The 12,551-nt window shown below is 43.5% G+C and overlaps 1 long non-coding RNA gene across 5 annotated transcripts in view; it reads left to right on the top strand.

Moving 5' to 3' along the window:
* The window catches only part of LOC137544147 (uncharacterized), a 219,926-nt gene that overhangs the window by 126,228 nt on the left and 81,147 nt on the right, over window positions 1-12,551 (top strand). For all 5 annotated transcript variants that reach the window (XR_011025735.1, XR_011025733.1, XR_011025734.1 and 2 more), the window contains one exon: window positions 12,019-12,197. This is a non-coding gene — a long non-coding RNA (uncharacterized lncRNA). The remainder of the gene's footprint in view (window positions 1-12,018; window positions 12,198-12,551) is intronic.

Consider the following 12,551-nt stretch of genomic DNA (forward strand, 5'->3'; position numbering starts at 1 on the left):
CCAGACTGGATCTAGCTATGAAGCTGTGAGTAAGACTGAAAGTTGCAAATATGGCAGTTTAAAGGTTTACACTTGGCAAAGGTCTGTTAGTTATACAGCTGTCTAAACATCGCTGGAAACCTCGAAAAAATCATTTAGCCAAAAGTACAAAATCTATTAAAGCTCAGCAGGAAAGTCTGGTTTTACATGTGTTTTGGTTCCCATATGAGACTGTTTGTTTTGTAAGCATGTTTCTGAACACGCAACAAAGCAAACCGAACTATAATGAATAAGCACTGGTTGTGTAAATAAGGTTTTGTTTCAGTTTATAGGGACAGATGTAAATAGTAGGCCAGATAACATGGGAGGCTGAAGCTTGTCTATAGTTATTTACCATTCATATACTGTACCTGTTATGTTTTTCAGTCACCTGAAGTATGGTTACATAATACATACTGCATGTGTACTTAAAGGAAATAGAACATTTTCAACTAGTTATTACCTTCTGACTCTTCTAGAAAAGTGCTGCCCAACTTTATTCTAGCATGATGTTCCTCTATTGTGGGTAACATCAGCTCAGCATGCATGTAAAAAGGGCACCGTAATTTGGGTGCCAGAAATAGTAGAATATCTGTAAAATAATGGTAAAATTACCGATATTCTATTAGCCTCTACGTAATTACTATATAAAGTAACGTAGTTAGTTTGGTTAAAAAAAGACATCCGTCCACCATAGTAAACCAGAAGGAAAACAAAAAATGCATAACAAAAAACAATGTCCTGGACATACACATATCCCAGTTGATCCAGGGGAAGGTGACAAACCTTAGGCCCTGTTCACATTACAAACGCGGACGGCCGTGTGTTCGGAACGCAACGCATACAAACGCACGCCATCCGCATTCGTATGCGTTGCGTGGCTGATGCCTTTCACTGAAGTGAATGGGCCAGCCATGCGTTTCTGTAAAAAATGCGTGCAGCATGCGTTCCCGGACCGCACTGGTCCGGAACGCATGCAGTGTGAATATCAGACAGTGCACTCTATGCACTGTCTGATGTTGTGCGTGTCGGCCTCCTGCACACGTTCCCAAAACGTGGCTGGAAACGCGTGCAGTGTGAACGGGGCCTTACAAGGACTGGGCCAATCAGCCTTCAAAAGGAAAACTTCCTTCCCAACTCCAGATGGCAGGCAGATAAATCCCTGGATCAAGTGTCCATGGCATTACCTAGTATCTACAGCCATGAATCCCTTCAATACAAGGAAAGCGACCAAGTCCTCTTAAAATGCAGATATAGAGTTTGCCAAAGCTACTTCCTAAATTAAGATCAGCAGCAGTCAACTACCGATACACGGCTCAGTCTGACTAAGTGACGTCAGCCGGGGCCTTCTGCACTTGCGCAGAAGGTCCGCACATGCGCAGAAGGTTTGCCGCTGACGTCACTGAACCGCTTACCGGGGAAGATTGCAGCTGAAAGGAGGCGCTGGGGAGGACGGCGAGGGACACAGCAATGCTTATGGGGCTGGAGGAAGCCCCGCGTAAGTAAAAAAACAGCAGGAAGACTCAGCTCTGAGTCTCTTTAAAGTGTTATCAACCAGTATTCCTAAATCCTTCTCCAAGTCTGATGTTCTTCAGCTGTATACCATTTATTTTAAATGTTGCTCAACCATTGGTATGTCAAAGGTGCATGACTTTACATTTATCGACATTACATTTAATCTGCCATGAGCCTGTTCATATGTCCATGTTGTCAAGATCCTGTTGTAATATGCCACTATGGGCTTGATTCACAAAAGAGTGCTAACTGTTAGCACGGCCGTTTTCGCGCGAATTTTCGCATTGCACGCGATCGCGAATTTTATTTCGCGCGCAAACTCGAATTTTTGCACAAAAACGATATCGATTTCGCACAAAAATTCGCGTTTGCGCTCGAAATCGTTATCGTTTCACGCGAAAATTCCTCGATCGCGCACAATGCGAAAATTTGCGCGAAAACGGCTGTGCTAACAGTTAGCACTTTTTTTGTGAATCAAGCCTATCTGCAATGATGGCTACATAACTCTGTATTCCATCTACTAAATCATTAATAAATACTGTACATTGAAAATAATTGGACCAAGCACTGACTCCTGAGGTACCCCACTGCTAATAGTTTCCCATTTTGAGTATAATATTGGTTATTTTTACTGATATTTTACTATCACCTAACCTGACCCCATTCTCACTTAAACACTCTCTCTATCAACGCTTACCCTAACCGACCCCCCAACCTATTCTTAAAGGACCACTATCGCAAAACATATAAAGAATTCCATAATTTACAGCCAGGCAATAAGATGCTATCGGATCTGTTCTGACAGGGATGACAAAGACAAACACCTGGGTTACCTGAAGAAGAATTTCATTAAACAGGGATACAATCCTCTAATGGCTGAGACCCAAATCAGGAAAGCTAACAACATCCCTAGGACTCAGCTCCTGGAGTACAAGCAGAGCCAGGAAGAGAGCCGTGTCCCACTAGTGGTCGCCTACAACCCACGCCTGGAAATTTTAAGAAAGATTGCAAAAGAACTTCATCCTGTTCTACACAAGGATCAGAGACTGAAAAAGATATTCCCTGAACCTCCCCTCCTAGCGTTCCGACAGCCACCCAATCTTAAGCAGATGATAGTGAGCAGTGCCTTAAATAGGCCAGAACAGAATGGAACATATCCCTGCTGAGGGAAAAGGTGTGGGACCTGTAAACACATCCATTCCACTGACAGGATACTAATACCATGTACACAACAGGAATACAAAGTACAAGGCACCTTTTCCTGCGACTCATCTAATGTGGTATACGTGATCATGTGTGCAAAATGCCCCAAAGGAATTTATGTGGGAGAAACAAGTCAACCACTGCGTGATCACATGATATACCACAGATCCACTATTAACAGCAGGAAAAAGGATATTGCAAAATATACTGATCTCCCAATACCAACACACTTTTGTTCACCTGGACACAGTTTAAGCGATTTTCGCGACACTGTATTAATGGGTGGCTTCAAATCGGGAAACATGAGACTAACCCAAGAAACAAAGTTTATACATTGGTTCAAAACTGTAGACGAGGGTTTAAAGGGGAACTGAAGAGAGAGGTATATGGAGGCCGTCATGTTTATTTCCTTTTAATCAATACCAGTTGCCTGGCAGCCCTGCTGGTCTATTTCTCTGCAGTAGTATCTGATTAAAACCAGAAACAAGCATGCAGCTAGTCTTGTCAGATCAGACTTATAAGTCTGAACCACTGAAACACCTGATCTGCTGCATGCTTGTTCAGGGGCTATGGCTAATAGTATTAGAGGCAGAGGATCAGCAGGGCTGCCAGGCAACTGGTATTGTCTAAAAGGAAATAAACATGACAGCCTCCATATACCTCTCTTTTCAGTTCCCCTTTAAACAAGGACTCTAACTTCTTGTGCTGGTACGATGGGTTTTAAATGCCACAATTCTTTTAATTTTAAGTTTTCTATCTTTTCATTCATTTTTGCGCCATATGCTGTGTAAGATGGAATTCACTGTCACTATTAATTTTATTTGCTTTCATCTGCTGGCTTTAAATGCCATAATTCTCTTAAAGGACTTACGAGGCCATAATGGCTAAAAAAAGCCAAGTACCTTTAAGATGTTTAAATGCACGGAGGACGCCGTCCGTGCAGTTCCGCCGGGCCCCCTTCCTGTGATCGCCCCCCGTGCCGATCGCGACCCCACAGGCCGGGTCGGGCTCTCGTTCCGCTCCCAATATGGCCGCTTCCTCTGGCCGCGGCTGCGCAGTCCGCCTGGCCACTAGTGCGGCTGCGCAGCTCTACGGCCAACCCCCCGAACCACGCACTGTAGCGTGGATCGGAGGGGTTGGCCGTAGAGCTGCGCAGCCACACTAGCGGCCAGGCGGACTGCGCAGCCGCGGCCAGAGGAAGCGGCCATATTGGGAGCGGAACAAGAGCCCGACCCGGCCTGTGGGGTCGCGATCGGCACGGGGGGCGATCACAGGAAGGGGGCCCGGCGGAACTGCACGGAGGGCGTCCTCCGTGCATTTAAACATCTTAAAGGTACTTGGCTTTTTTTAGCCATTTTGGCCTCGTAAGTCCATTAAGCTTAGAATTAATGGTGCATGTAACCAGCCCAGTTTCAATTTGAACTCGGATTTACGATGTCTCCCCATCACCAGAGTCTGCTTCATGTCATGTTGAGGATTCTATTGATCTTATCAATTTAGATAGGATGCCTGGGAAAGCCTCCTCAGTAACAGTTGAGGCATCTAATTGCATTTATGTTTGCTAAAGAATGTTTCTCCTTTGTATGTCAGTGTATATAAGCTGTGTTTTTCAGTTTTGGTCAGGAACCAGTCCGACGAAGGCTTTTTATAATCCGAAAGCTCACTGTTTATCCATCTCTAAGTTAGCTAATAAATGGTATCATCCTGATTCAAAACTTCTCGCAAAAAGTAAGGAGTGTAAATCTGACAGACCGGACTGGTTTTGGGCCAGTCCATCTCCTCATGGGGAATTGTCAGGGTTTTCTTTGTTTTCAACAGAATTTCCTGAACAGCAGTTGCAAAGTCGAACTGACAAAATAGTGTGAAAGTGATTAGGGAGGCCGGCTGATATCTTACTATTTTAGCAGTTAAACTGCTGTTCAGGAAATGCTGTTGACAACAAAGAAAACCCTGAGAACCCCCAATGAGGACTGTCCCAAATCCTGTCGTTTCTGTCAGATTTTAACTGCCTACTTTTTTCGCGATAGTGGTCCTTTAAGCCAAACCAACCCCCCAACCAATGCCTAACCCTAACCACCTCCCCCCAACCAATGCTTACCATAACTGTCCCCCCCAACGACCCCTCTCACCGATACCTAACCCCCTTCCCCAACTGATGCCTAACCCTAAAACAGAGGCTTGTTGATATATGAATTATAATTTTGTGATTCCTAAATTCACTGTAATAGACCATGACAACGTAGGTTTTAGGACAATCTTTGTTGTCATTCTTTTAGCATATGCCCCTTGCGGCAGTTGCAGGTAGAGTCTGGGAAAGCAATGGATGGGGTTTATAAATGTCCCAGATTTCTCCCCTCTGCACTGTCATTTTAGGATCCCCATCAGGAATTGCTGTTCTCCCTGAGGCAGATGCTAGGTGAGAAAACAAATATACGCTAGGATTTGCTGTCCTCCCTGAGAGAAGTTCTCAGGTGAGACCAAAAGGGTTGATTAGTTAGTTTACATTTGTCCTTCTCTAGAAAGTACCTGGTGTGTGCTGGAGTGACAAACTAAGATAACAGACTGCTGTTCAGTGTAAACCCTGCGGTCTTGTACCATGTGTTGAGCGTTAAAGAGGAACTCCAGTGAAAATAATGTAGTAAAAAAAGTGCTTCATTTTTACCATAATTATGTATAAATGATTTAGTCAGTGTTTGCTCATTGTAAAATCTTTCCACTCCCCGATTTACATTCTGACATTTATTACATGGTGACATTTTTACTGTGGGCAGGTTATGTAGCTGCTCCTAGCTGTTTTGGCTGTTACAGACAGCTGTAAACAGCTATTTCCTGTCTGTGAGCATTGTTACATTGTGGCAGTTTGCCCAGAGTACCGCAGTCCCAGAGCTTCTTGTGGGAGGGGTTTCAGCACAAAATCAGTCATACAGCACTCCCTGATGGTCTGTTTGTGAAAAGCATTATATTTCTCATGTAAAAGGGGGTATCAGCTACTGATTGGGATAAAGTTCAATTCTAGGTTGGAGTTTCTCTTTAAAGGACTTACGAGGCCTGATTTTTAAAAAATAAACAAAAAAAGTTAGATACCTGTGTGTTTTTGTTAGGCACGGAGGACGCCATCCGCGCCCTCCGTGCCGTTCCGCCGGGTCCCCGCTGCTGAATATCCCCCCGAACGACCCCCGACCGCACGGCCCGGGTCGGGCTCTCCAGCCTTCACCAAGATGGCTGCCGGAGCTGGCCGCGGCTGCGCAGTCCGCATAGTCGCGAGTGCGGCTGCGCAGCTCTAAGGCCAACTCCCCGATCCACGCTACTGTTACGTGGATCGGGGGGTTGGCCTTAGAGCTGCGCAGCCGCACCCGCGGCTATGCGGACTGCGCAGCCGCGGCCAGCTCCGGCGGCCATCTTGGTGAAGGCTGGAGAGCCCGACCTGGGCCGTGCGGTCGGGGGTCGTTCGGGGGGATATTCAGCAGCGGGGACCCGGCGGAACGGCACGGAGGGCGCGGACGGCGTCCTCCGTGCCTTACAAAAACACACAGGTATCTAACTTTTTTTGTTTATTTTTTAAAAATCAGGCCTCGTAAGTCCTTTAAGGGTCGAGAAAGAATATTTGAGGAGCATTGATACATAGCTTTAGAACATAAATAACAAATATGTGTGTTAAGGGTACTTTACGTAATGTTACCCACAACAGAGGACGCTTTGTAAACCTTGTCATTAATAGAGGGGTACATTCTGTAATAGTGTTGGCAAACATTGTTATAAACCAGGGTTAGGGAACCTATGGCTCGGGAGCCAGATGTGGCTCTTTTGATGGCTAAATCTGGCTCACAGTTAGGGGTTGATTCACTAAGCTACACTGCTAAAGCAGTGCAGCTTAGTGTGACAGCGCAAGTAAAATTTTCAAAGTAGGCACGCTACTGCTGTAGCATGCACTGCTTACTCGCGCTCCCTCCCCCCCCCCCCAAAAAAAAAGGCAGATCCAATTCTCCCACTCTAAACCCTGTCAGGTCCAGTGACTTTGTTGGACGAGATCCCCGCACTTTGATTGACCCAATAGGCTGCCTGTCACTTAACAAGCAGCCTATTGGGCCAAAGTGCAGGGATCTCGTCCTACAAAGTGAATCAACCCCCAAGTCAGCCAGCTAATTGTACAAGCTGTTAGTCGGTATTTCTCCTGTCTGGCTCTCGGGGGGAAATTGTTGATGTTGCTGAAACCCAAGTGAAGCTGAAGACTAAGAGAATTGTTAAAGCAAAACTGTGAGGTTTGGGAAGGCCACATTTGGTTAATTACCTTCAGAGGTATCCCCCTGCCCTGCGCTGCCAGGCCGATTCAGCGATGAGACACCTGAAACGTGGTCGCACTCGGGCTTTGGCAGAAAAAGCAGAGCCTGATTTTTTCCTTACAGGTACACTTTAAGTTAAAATAATGTGGAGGCATATCCAGACCTTTATATGATGGATAATTTACTTCAGAATTTCAAAGACCTAGCCTGATTGAGGTTTAATATGTGGATATAAAGTGGCAAATTACTGATAAAAACTTAATTTTATGTATGTGGTCTTGTCTATGCCTTATGTGAACCACTTTTCCAGCTGATGCCTAAATCCACTGAATTATTGGCATATATACAGTACATGGCTGGGAATTCCTTCATCTCATTTGACCTGAAGAAACCACTTGTATAATACGAAGCCTTTTACTACAAATCAGAAAAGAATAAATTCAGCTGAAACAGCCTTATTTTCCTTGGGACATACCGTGACCTAGATAACCGAGATGCGTCACAAAGATGTTCTCTGTGTGGTTACCGCACTGTTCTCAGCCATCTGTAGCAGAGAGGAGAGAGGGAGTCCGATAGTTTCGCAGCTTTATTTGTATAAATCGAGTGGTGTGGATCTGAAATCTGGGGTGCATTTACCAGGAAAGCAACATTTGTGTTCACCTTCGGCTGAAGACATTCATTAGCCCATAATTGACTTCTGTGTAGGTGTACTTACATTTTATATGCATATTAAATCCCTGTCTCCCTATCCAGTTTTCTGTAGAAGGATTAACCAAAGATTGCATGCCTCATCAATGGGAGGTGATTGAATAGGCTTTGCACCATTCCTGCTTGAGGACAGGGTTGGGAAGCCCTGCCTTAGACCCAAGTCATAACCAGCATGTGCAAGAGAGACTCCAGACATGAGAGTACCTAAAAGCTACACAAGCCACCCTAGTTAATACTGATCAATCTCTCAGTCCATTTATAGTCAGGTGATCCTCCTTCCAGCCAGGAATGTCCTGGTAAATTTGCAACCCTGTGCCTAATATGCAATAGGGGAAGTTTACATCCGTCGTAATGGTAATAATGATAATGGTCCTCTATCTATACTGTGAATATAAAGCACATTAAGCCATAAGAGGCAGTTAGTTGCTGGAAGGCATGCCAGAATGAAATCTAATCATTGGAAGTTTGGCACTTATTTGCAGTGCCCAGAAGGTATTTCTTGTAGATCTTGACACATCACTTGTTCTGTTGCCATGGGAACTGAAAGTGTTCTTATAATGGTGGGAAGAGATTTTACACAGAGAAGTTAATCAGAGCTATTGTACTTTGCAGACTGCATGCTGACTGTGGCGTTTGATTTCTTGCCCACTGTGTGCTCGTGTACGTTGCCAAAGATTTCAATTCATTCTAGATACAGAAATATCTCTATAGGAAGCGCACTAGAAGTGGATTTAATTCCCTGTCCCACTTGCATAGATGCACTTCTTGAAGCTTTCTCCACCTGAACACTGCTGAGAATACGAATGTGGGATCCATAGCAGATAGCCTGTATGGTTCACTGTGCTGCACTGCAGTCTTTATACAAATGTAACTTAAATATACATTTATAACGTCTATGGTCAATATTGTCTCTGATTTTTTATCAGACAGACTGATCACTGAAGGCGTATGGATGGGAACATTTAAAGGGTCAGTTCACTGCTAGAGTTTAGTTTGGGGATTATTATTATATTATTTTTGATTTATCTAGCGCCAGCATCTTCTGTGGCGCTGTACAATAGGATACAAGGTATAACAATACAGAGTATACAATACAACACTTGATAGAAGACAAGAGGGTATAACAGCTAATACAGTGAACAAATTAACTACATGTTTTTACAAAAGGTGGGGGTATGTATTATTATTATTATTATTTATTAGATTTATATAGCGCCAACATATTACGCAGAGCTGTACAATAAATAGGGTTACAGACAATGATAACAGGGGTGACAGAACAATACAGGTAATAGACAATAGATACAACAATACAGGTAATAGCAAAAGATACACAACACAATGCAGACAGTAGGACAATGCCAGATCATAAACTGGAGTGGTAGTGGTAAATATTACAAGTTCCAAATTCTGGGTAAAGTGCACACAGTCAAGTTTGATGCACAAGGGGAGAGGGCCCTGCCAAAGGCTTACAATCTAGAGGGAGGGGTTGGTGGCACAAAAGGAGAGGGTGCAGCAAGAAGTTATTGGCAGAAAGGATTAGGGCAGTGTTGAGTTGATGTAGGCCTCCTTGAAGAAGTGAGTTTTGAGTGCTTTTTTGAAGGTGTTGAAGGTGGGAGCGAGCCTGATGGGCAGTGGGAGAGAGTTCCACAGGATGGGGGCAGCTCTAGTTAAGTCCTGCAGTCGTGCATGGGAGTGCGAGATGCGTGGGGTGGTTAAGAGGAGGTTGTTGGTGGAGCGGTGGTTAAGAGGAGGTTGTTGGAGGAGCAAAGTGGGTATGTACACCCATTACACAGCATTGTGAGACAACGGGAAGAGAGCCCTGGCCAAAAAGCCTTACAGTCTAAACAGTTAAGGTATAGGACAGGAGGTAAAGGGAAGCTGTGTGTGTTGTGGTAAAAATGGTTGTTAGTGGGCAGGGTCCTAGGTAGGAAAGTATGCTTGCCTGAAGAGGTGAGTTTTTAGATTGCGCCTAAAAATAGTAAGTGTGGGTGAGTGGCGGATGTGTTGAGGGACAGTGTTCCAGAGGAAGGGAGAGGATCGAGTCTTGCAAGCGGGAGTGGGAAGAGGTGATCAGGGAAGAAGACAGAAGGATATCATTAGCAGAGCGGAGATTGTGTGTAGGATGGAATCTGGAAATAAACTGATTTAGATAGGAAGGAGTTAGGTTGTAAAGTGCTTTGTAGACGAGAGTAAGAATTTTAAATTGTATCCTCTGTGTAACTGGCAGCCAGTAAAGGGACTGGCAGAGGGGTATTGGACTGGAGAAGCGGGAGGAGAGGTGGATGAGTCATGCAGGTGGATGAGTCGTGCATTTATATATGCTTTCAGGACTTGTTCTTACCGTATGCAGAGCAGCACTAAACAATGCACCACAAATCATGTGATTGGGTGAGTGCATTGTGTTGTTGCATGCTGCATGTAATTCTGTAAGGACGGTGGCAGGGAGAGGATGGGAGGGGAGGAATCTTAATAGCAACCATGGGCTGTAGTTTGCGCAGGCCTGCACTAGAGAGTGTAGGGGGCCACACACAATACAATTTTTTACATTTCTTTTCAATGCAAGAATCCTAATCAATTTCTCAGATTGATTGTAACATTTTAAAGTCTGATCAGTGTATCACACACACATGTTCAGTTTTTCCCTACTTATGAAAAAATGATTGAAAACACAGAAAAAATTCTTGGGTCTATAACCCAAGAAATTGATGATCTGACCTATACAAAATGATCAGAAAAATACACCACTCTGAATCTTATTTTATTGACAAAATGGAAATTTACATCAGATTTCTTGAACGAATTAAAAAAAAAAAAAAAAAAAGCATTCAATGTTTCTGTACAACTGATCATTTTTATTGAATGACCATCAAATGGGATAATTTATTGTATTGGCAAGAGACTGAACAAATGCAATCTGGCTGATGTATAATTTAGAAGCAGGTTGATGAAAACATATGGATTTTTTTTATAGGAAAATGGATTGCAATACTTAAAGGACACCTGTAAGCAGTAGCGAAAAAAGAGGCTTCTACCGGTCCCCCTGTAGTTGTCCTGTGGGCACAGGACATCTGCAGGGGGGCCGGTAGAAGCCCCAGGTAAGTTTAACCCTTTTTTAACTGCTTACAGGTGTCCTTTAAGGTGAATAACTCTGAACTGTGTCCTTGTGGCATGTATTTCACTCTGACGGCCTGTTTAAGGCTGGTATCTACAAAGTTTTATTACTCTAGTCTTATGTTCTGTGATTTGTAGCAGCGGATCAACCCTGATCCCGGCACACAAAAGAAATATAGGTATAGACTTTAGATTATAGCAATGCTTATGTCATTTACCTCCCCACATTCACGTATACAAGATTTCTCCCTTGCTTCACCCCTTCTATTGAATCCCCTTCCACAATATATCCATCACACTCCAACCTTTGAATTCTTTAAGTGCTCCCTCAAAACTCACTTTTTACGAAAAGCATACACTGACTTAGGCCATTCCAAGATTTCTCCCTTGCTTCACCCCTTCTATTGAATCCCCTTCCACAACATATCCATCACACTCCAACCTTTGAATTCTTTAAGTGCTCCCTCAAAACTCACTTTTTACGAAAAGCATACACTGACTTAGGCCATTACACCCCCCCCCCCCCCCCCCCCTCGTCCTCTGGCCATGTTGTATGGCTTACTAGATAACCTAAAAGCACACTGTCTCTAGGTATACATATTGTATACTACCCCACCTGTTGTTTTCTCCCTATTCCTTTAGATTGTAAGCTCACAAGGACAGCGCTCTCTCACCCTTTTGTGTTTTGAAAATTGTTATATATTTTATTCCTTTTATTAATCCTGTTTCATTTGTCAACGTAATTAACAATTCTCTACCAGTGTCTATATTTGCTGTATATCATTGTCTGTATTATTATGTACACAATGTTTGTTTCTTACTTTGTACAGTGCCAAGGAATATGTTGGCGCTTTATAAATCAATATTAATATTATCATTGACACATTGGACAGCATTGTAACTTCCATTCCCATATATTAGCACATTCCTGTATCCAGGCAAACACAGAATGCTTGTATACTGAAAAGGCAATCAAGGTAAACACACATTTCTTGCTACACAATTTGAGTTTGCTTTATTATGTGTGAGAAAGGGAAAGTTTTAGTTTCAGTGCCAGGGTGTAAACGAGCCCCCAATATTAGGAAACCAGCTATATTTAGATTTTAAGGAAAAATGATTTACTTTCCACCATTGGTGACTGTATGTATTCCATCATTTACCTGGGCTTTCATCCAAACAGGCATGTGACTGAAGAGTTACTGTAGATTTATGTCAAGTTATACCCAGTGGGAAGCTATTTCAAGAAGTGGAGCTTACACCATCATCATCGTGCTCACACAGCTTTCATAAGCAATCCTACCAGCTGGACATCAAACAATATTCCGTGTGCCTGAACTTGTGAAACCTGGCTGGAGCAAAGTGAGTGACTGGTCAGCAGTTTTAATTTAAAAAAGAAATACAGTGCGCAAGGTTCCATGGCTGGGTCATTCATACTGCTGTCTGTGGATTATTACTATGCTGAATTATTCTGTTCAGCTTGGAAGTCTATTGAGTGCACATTGCTGCCAAGAAACAAAGGAGCATAAATTGTGCTAATAAACAGTTAGATGGTATAGCTAAGGAAGTCTTTGGACAAAGGCCTGACATGAAATAATGTGGAAGGCTGCCCAAAACCATGAATCTAATTAGGTGTTAGGCTGGGAAACTTACTCCGTCTGTTGGAGACTGAGGTCTGTTCCATCAGTCGACCATCTGTATGTATAAACAATTATG

The sequence above is a fragment of the Hyperolius riggenbachi genome, chromosome 2 (genome assembly GCF_040937935.1).
Source record: "Hyperolius riggenbachi isolate aHypRig1 chromosome 2, aHypRig1.pri, whole genome shotgun sequence".
NCBI classification, from domain to species: Eukaryota; Metazoa; Chordata; class Amphibia; order Anura; family Hyperoliidae; genus Hyperolius; species Hyperolius riggenbachi.